This window comes from Macrobrachium nipponense, chromosome 3 (genome assembly GCF_015104395.2).
Source record: "Macrobrachium nipponense isolate FS-2020 chromosome 3, ASM1510439v2, whole genome shotgun sequence".
Lineage (NCBI taxonomy): Eukaryota > Metazoa > Arthropoda > Malacostraca > Decapoda > Palaemonidae > Macrobrachium > Macrobrachium nipponense.
This window is the reverse complement of record NC_087202.1, coordinates 131171146-131177145: the sequence shown is the minus strand read 5'-3', so window position 1 is coordinate 131177145 and position 6000 is coordinate 131171146. Positions and strand designations below refer to the sequence as shown.

General features: G+C 34.8%; 1 long non-coding RNA gene across 1 annotated transcript in view; it reads right to left on the bottom strand.

Moving 5' to 3' along the window:
* Positions 1-3475: 3475 nt before the first annotated feature.
* The window catches only part of LOC135222291 (uncharacterized), an 81056-nt gene continuing 78531 nt past the window's right edge, over positions 3476-6000 (bottom strand). The window contains exon 3 of the long non-coding RNA XR_010316266.1: positions 3476-3537. This is a non-coding gene — a long non-coding RNA (uncharacterized LOC135222291). The remainder of the gene's footprint in view (positions 3538-6000) is intronic.

The following is a 6000-nucleotide window of genomic DNA, read 5'->3' as shown; positions in this document are numbered from 1 at the left end:
CCCCAAGACCGGAAAGGGTTAAGAGTTTGGTTTGGTGGAATTAGGTGGGGTTGTCTTCAGCTGCCTCTTCCAAGTTGTGTTATCTTCTTTATTAATTTAGTATGATTTTAATTCATCTTCTTCCTCTATGTCATTATTCATTTCTATTTCCGGTGAAGAGGTAAATCAATTGCCCACCGTGAGAAATGTCACTGATGTCTGAAATTTCCTTAGAAGTTATTTTCTTCTTGTATTTTTTGTGGTGGTATTTCTTTATTTCTGGTATCATTCATTTCAATTCTGGTATTTTTAAAAATTTTGAAGTACAGTTGCAACCGCTTTTCCCGGACTCCAAATTCGCAGATTTCTCTACGAACCTTATAGACCCATTATTCGTAGGAACCTGGCATATTTGCGGAATTTTTCTATGAACATATCCACAAATTACTGTATTTTCATAAAATTTCCTGATTAAATACTTTTTGTGATAAAACTACTAAAAAAAGCATGTATAAGCATTTCCAGTGAGATTTTCTTGAGTTTGGAGGAGAGAGAGAGAGAGAGAGAGAGAGAGAGAGAGAGAGAGAGAGAGAGAGAGAGAGAGAGAGAGAGAAAGCAGCAGCAGCAGTTTTAAGGTTTTTTAGAGGGGTTCTAAGTATTCATGGAATCTAGCTATTTGCAGGGGGTTCTGGTAGGCATCCCGCACGAACACGGGGTCCACGGTACAGGCAGACCTCAATTTCTTAGTTGGGTCATTCAATCCTGTCACTTTTGTTCTAACTTTGCTTCTCTGATCGACATTCCAGTTTGTTATGGTAGTCATTCAAGATTCAGAGCCTTTGAGCCTTTGTCCCAGTGTTTCTCTGGAATAACTTTTTTCTGTGCATCTGACTAAGATATTACTTAGCCATAGTATACTTTACATCCATCCCTAATTTTCAGCAACATTCTCTATTACTTACATTAGAAGAAAGTATATTCATAAGAGTAAAATAAAGCAGCCGAAGCCAGTGGCGGAACTCTAATGTATGGGTTCAAAGTTAAATGGGACAAACATATGACGTCATGAATCCTCCCACAAGGTGAAGACGACAAACAGCTGTCTCTGAAATTCTGAATGAATATTTGTACCTTCTCAAGGCTTCTAGAATGGCAGCTATGATAAGTCATTCTCCCCGTGGTTGCAGAACAGCTTTTGTGATTTGACCTGCACAAATGTTTAGAATGGCAAAACCTATGTAAGCTTGAACAGCTAAATGAATAATAGGGCCCTTTTTTGGGTAAGGAGTACACCCGGGCATCCAAGGCTACCAAGTTTTCGTCATTTGTTGATTTCCATAAGGGGCAGAAAGATAAATTATATATGCTCTATAAAGCAATAGTTGTTGATTGATTGATTGTATCTATTAAATCTGGTCTCACATGATCTGGGTAATTGATGTTGATTTCTTAGTAAAATATAACTACTTGCAGAACAGCATTAAAACTTCCTAGAGAGAGAGAGAGAGAGAGAGAGAGAGAGAGAGAGAGAGAGAGAGAGAGAGAGAGAGAGAGAGAGAGAGAGAGAGAGAGTCATGGGTTATGATACATCACTGAATGACCTTTGCTGTCCCAGTGCTTGGGGCTTGATGTCTAAATTCTATAATCTAATCTAATCATATGGAATTTTCTATTTATTAAAATGATCATCACTCTCATATTAGGAAAAATATGCAACTTTTGTAATACAGAATACAATAAAAAATTAGGTAAGGATGTAAGATACCCTGTGATAAAGTGTCACCTTTGTCAGGTACGATGATAAAATTTTATTCCAGAAAAACACCGGGACATCGACTGTGAATCTCAGTCAACAATTCATGCATTTTGGTTGGCCATAGTCCCAGTGTGTTTTTATGGCCCTTCGACCTGCAAAAGGCATACCTGGGAAAATTTTTGCATCTAATGACTGCATGGCCATTATTGCAGCAGTTCTTGCACTGCATGGCTTTAGGAACATAAGGTCTTGGTTTTGTTTTTGTTTTTGTTTGTATGGTGTTTTTACGTTGCATGGAACCAGTGGTTATTCAGCAACAGGACCAACGGCTTTACGTGACTTCCGAACCACGTCGAGAGTGAATTTCTATCACCAGAAATACACATCTCTCACTCATAAGGTCTTGGTTCCCTATTTAATCATAGTATTTTAATTTTCAAGGGCAAGGTTTGGCTTACTGAACTTTGTTTGTTTTTTTATTTTTTTTGCGTTTCTTTCCTGCTTGAGACCTCATATATTTCAGTCCTTGTTGTTGTACCTTTTCTTTCATGAGCCTAATAAAATTAATTTGTCTGTAATTTCATCATCTAGATTTGGCACTATTACTGCGCATTGTACACTGTTCATGGTACCATGCCTTTTAAAATCTATATTTTATCTATATTTTTCATATTCTGATTCTTTTTATTTTATTTTTTTTTTTTCAACCAACCATCCGCCCCCCCCCCCAACCACACTCATCTCTTGTGTTAGCATCATTTCAATGAGATGGTCATCAATTCAAAAAGTAATTTTCTAATTATGATTAAAATGTCTTTGAGAGACTGCTTGCCGATTCAAAAACCCTGACCAGTTTGACTCTCCAAAGGGAGAATCAAAGTGAGTCCAGGTTGGGTCATGAAGATACCAACTTCTTTTGGGCTTATGGATATGGTATTAAAAGTTTTAAAACCACCTTCATTTAAACTAATTGAGTTATTCTCTGAAAAGTTCACTGCCATGCCATAAGTTGTAGGAAGGTGGTTTGTTACACTAAACAACAATTATAAATTTTATCCAAGATGAGATTGGACCCAGCACCAAGAGCAAAGTTTGACAAAAAGTTTTGCCTTGCTTGATCACAACAGGTACTCCATCTAAGTTATAAAAGCAGCCTTTTCCATGTTTCAGTGTTATAAAAGCAATCTTTTCCAGGTTTCAGTGTTATAAAAGCAGACTTTTCCAGGTTTCAGTGTTATAAAAGCAGTATTTTCCAGGTTTTAGTGCCATGCAAATGTTGTCAATGATAAGAAAGAGAGAAACAGGAAAACTTAATAGAAGGAAGAGTTAAAAGGACAGAGGATTCCAAACATCTGGTTGAACCCACTGCAGAAATGGAACACACACCTAGGGCATTCTGCAGTGGGCCCCTAAGCTTCCCAAATATTGACAAGGGGTTGGAATCGGGGGGGGGGGGGGTGTGTGTGTGTGTGTGTGTGTGTGTGTGTGTGTGTGTGTGTGTGTGTGTGTGTGTGTGTGTGTGTGTGTGTGTGTGTGTGTCAGGAAACTGGTTGTTCACACAAATTTTCAATCAAATTTAAGAACTACAAATTTGTGGATTATATATTTTACACCACCACATAACCAAAACACCATAAACTGATTTTCCTATTTATTTACATAATACCTTAAAAAAAATCGATTTTTTGTACTCTACCAAGAACAAAAAATGTAAAATTATAAAATAATTTTTGGTTCAAATCTTACCTTTAATTTGAGAATCATCAGGAGCAATCCCTGGATAAGTGTCCCTCTTTTCCACACTGTAAAACAAACAAAAAAGTATTACTAAGAAAGTCAAATGACAATGTGAATTAAGTTCCATTCCGCAACCTATGACACAGAAGATATTGGTAAAATGCATCAGCCAATTATTAAAAGACTGTAAACAAAACCAGAATGCCAAATGGCACATCACTGCTCTGCTCATATATTTTGTAATATGTTAATGCATGCAAATGTTTAGATACAGTAACTAAAAGTTATATCTAATTGTCGTTATTCTTAACCCTTACTGGATGGGTAAATATATCGATATGCAGCTCCTCACACTGAGTAAACTTTGAGGTCGGCCAATTTGAGAAAAAACACATCAATGGAAAGAGGAAGATAAAATTTTTTCCTACTTTCCACGAGAAGTTGACTGACCATTTACAACCCCTTGTGGGGCCTCTTTTAAAAGACAATTGTAAATTTTACATAGTTATATATGTTTTTCCTAATAATTTTATTGTATATTGTAAAATTATAATTACTGCTCACACAACACCAAAACAAATAAAATCAGTAACAAATTCATAGCATATTTGTTAACCCTCTTACGCCGATTGGACGTATTAAACGTCGAGTCAAAATGTCTCCCGTATGCCGATTGGACGTATCATACGTCGGCTCAAAAAAGTTTTTTTTTTTAAAATTCGCGGAAAAAATACTTATAGGCTACCAGCCGAAAACTTTTGTATCACGCGCCTTGGGGGATGCTGATGGAGTTCACGGATCAAGGCGTTGTTTTGTTTACAATCGCTACGCAGGCGCGCAAGCGCGAATTTCTTTCTTATCGCACTAAAAGGTATCAGTGACACATCTCTGAAATTATTTCGTCACTTTGACATAATTTTTGCACCATTTTAAATTATCCTTTACATGAAGTATTATATATGAAAATGTGCACAATTTCATGTAAAATACAACAAAAAAATACTCATGATTGTAGCTTTTATCAATTTTGAAATATTTTCATATAAATAACGATAAGTGCAAAAATTTCAACCTTCGGTCAACTTTGACTCTACAGAAATGGTCGAGAAACGCAATTGTAAGCTAAAATTCTTATATTATAGTAATATTCAATCATTTGCCTTTATTTTGCAACAAATTGGACGTCTCTAGCACAATATTTCGATTTATGGTGAATTTATGAAAAAACTTTTTCCTTACGTTCGTGCGATAACTCTTCCGATAAATTTTTTCGTGCGATTGTCCTCATGTTTGCACCCTTTTAAATTTTGCCGTTACATAAAGTTTTATATATGGAAATGTGCGCAATTTCATGCAAAATACAACAAAAACAACCCATGGTTGTAGCTTTTATCAGTTTTGAAATATTTTCATATAAATAACGTTAAGTGCAAAAATTTCAACTTTCGGTCAACTTTGACTCTACCGAAATGGTCAAAAAACGCAATTCTAAGCTAAAACTCTTATATTCTAGTAATATTCAATCATTTACCTTCATTTTGCAACGACTTGGAAGTCTCTAGCACAATATTTCGATTTATGGTGAATTTATGAAAAAAAAAACATTACGTTCGCGCGGTAACTCTTCCGAAAAAATCAGAATTTTTTTGTGCGATTGTCGAAATGTTTGCACCATTTAAAATTAGCTGTTACATAAAGTTTTATATATGAAAATGTGCGCAATATCATGTAGAATACAACTGAAAATGATTGAAGGTTGTGTAGCTTTTCTCTTTTTCGAAATATTTGCATATAAATCACAATAAATAGAAAAAAAACCACGTTCGGTCAAATTTGACTCTACCGAAATAGTTGAAAAACGCAATTGTAAGCTAAAACTCTTACGGCCTAGTAATATTCCGTCATTTTTCTTCATTTTGAAACAAATTTGAAGTCTCTAAAACAATATTGAGATTTATCGTGAATTTTTGAAAAATATATTTACCTTCACTCCGCGCGCCGATTCGCGGCCGCAAGTCTCCGAAATACGTACATCGCATTATCCTAATATTTGCTCCTTTTCATATTAGCCTTTTTATAGAGTTTCATATATCAAAATGTGCGCAATTTCATGAAAAATACAATAAAAAATAATTAAAGGTTGTAGCTTTTTCCATCTTTGAAATATGTGCATATAAAAAAATATATATGTTAAAATTTCAACATTCGGTCAAATTTAACTCGTCCGAAATGGGGTCGAAATCTACAATTCTAATCTAAAAACTCTTACAGTATCGTAATATTAAATCATTTGTCTTAATTTTGAAACAAATTGGAAGTCTCTAGAACATTATTTAGAATTACGGTGAACTTTTGAAAATAACATTTTTTTACGTCCGTGCGTTACGAATTCGTACATCATTTTGTGATAATATTTTTCCGGTGTTGCTTTTATTGTTTTACTATGTATTATATATCAAAAGGATTGAAATTTAGTGTACAATACAACGAAAAAAAAAGTAACTCGTTAGCTTTGACCGTTTTTTGCA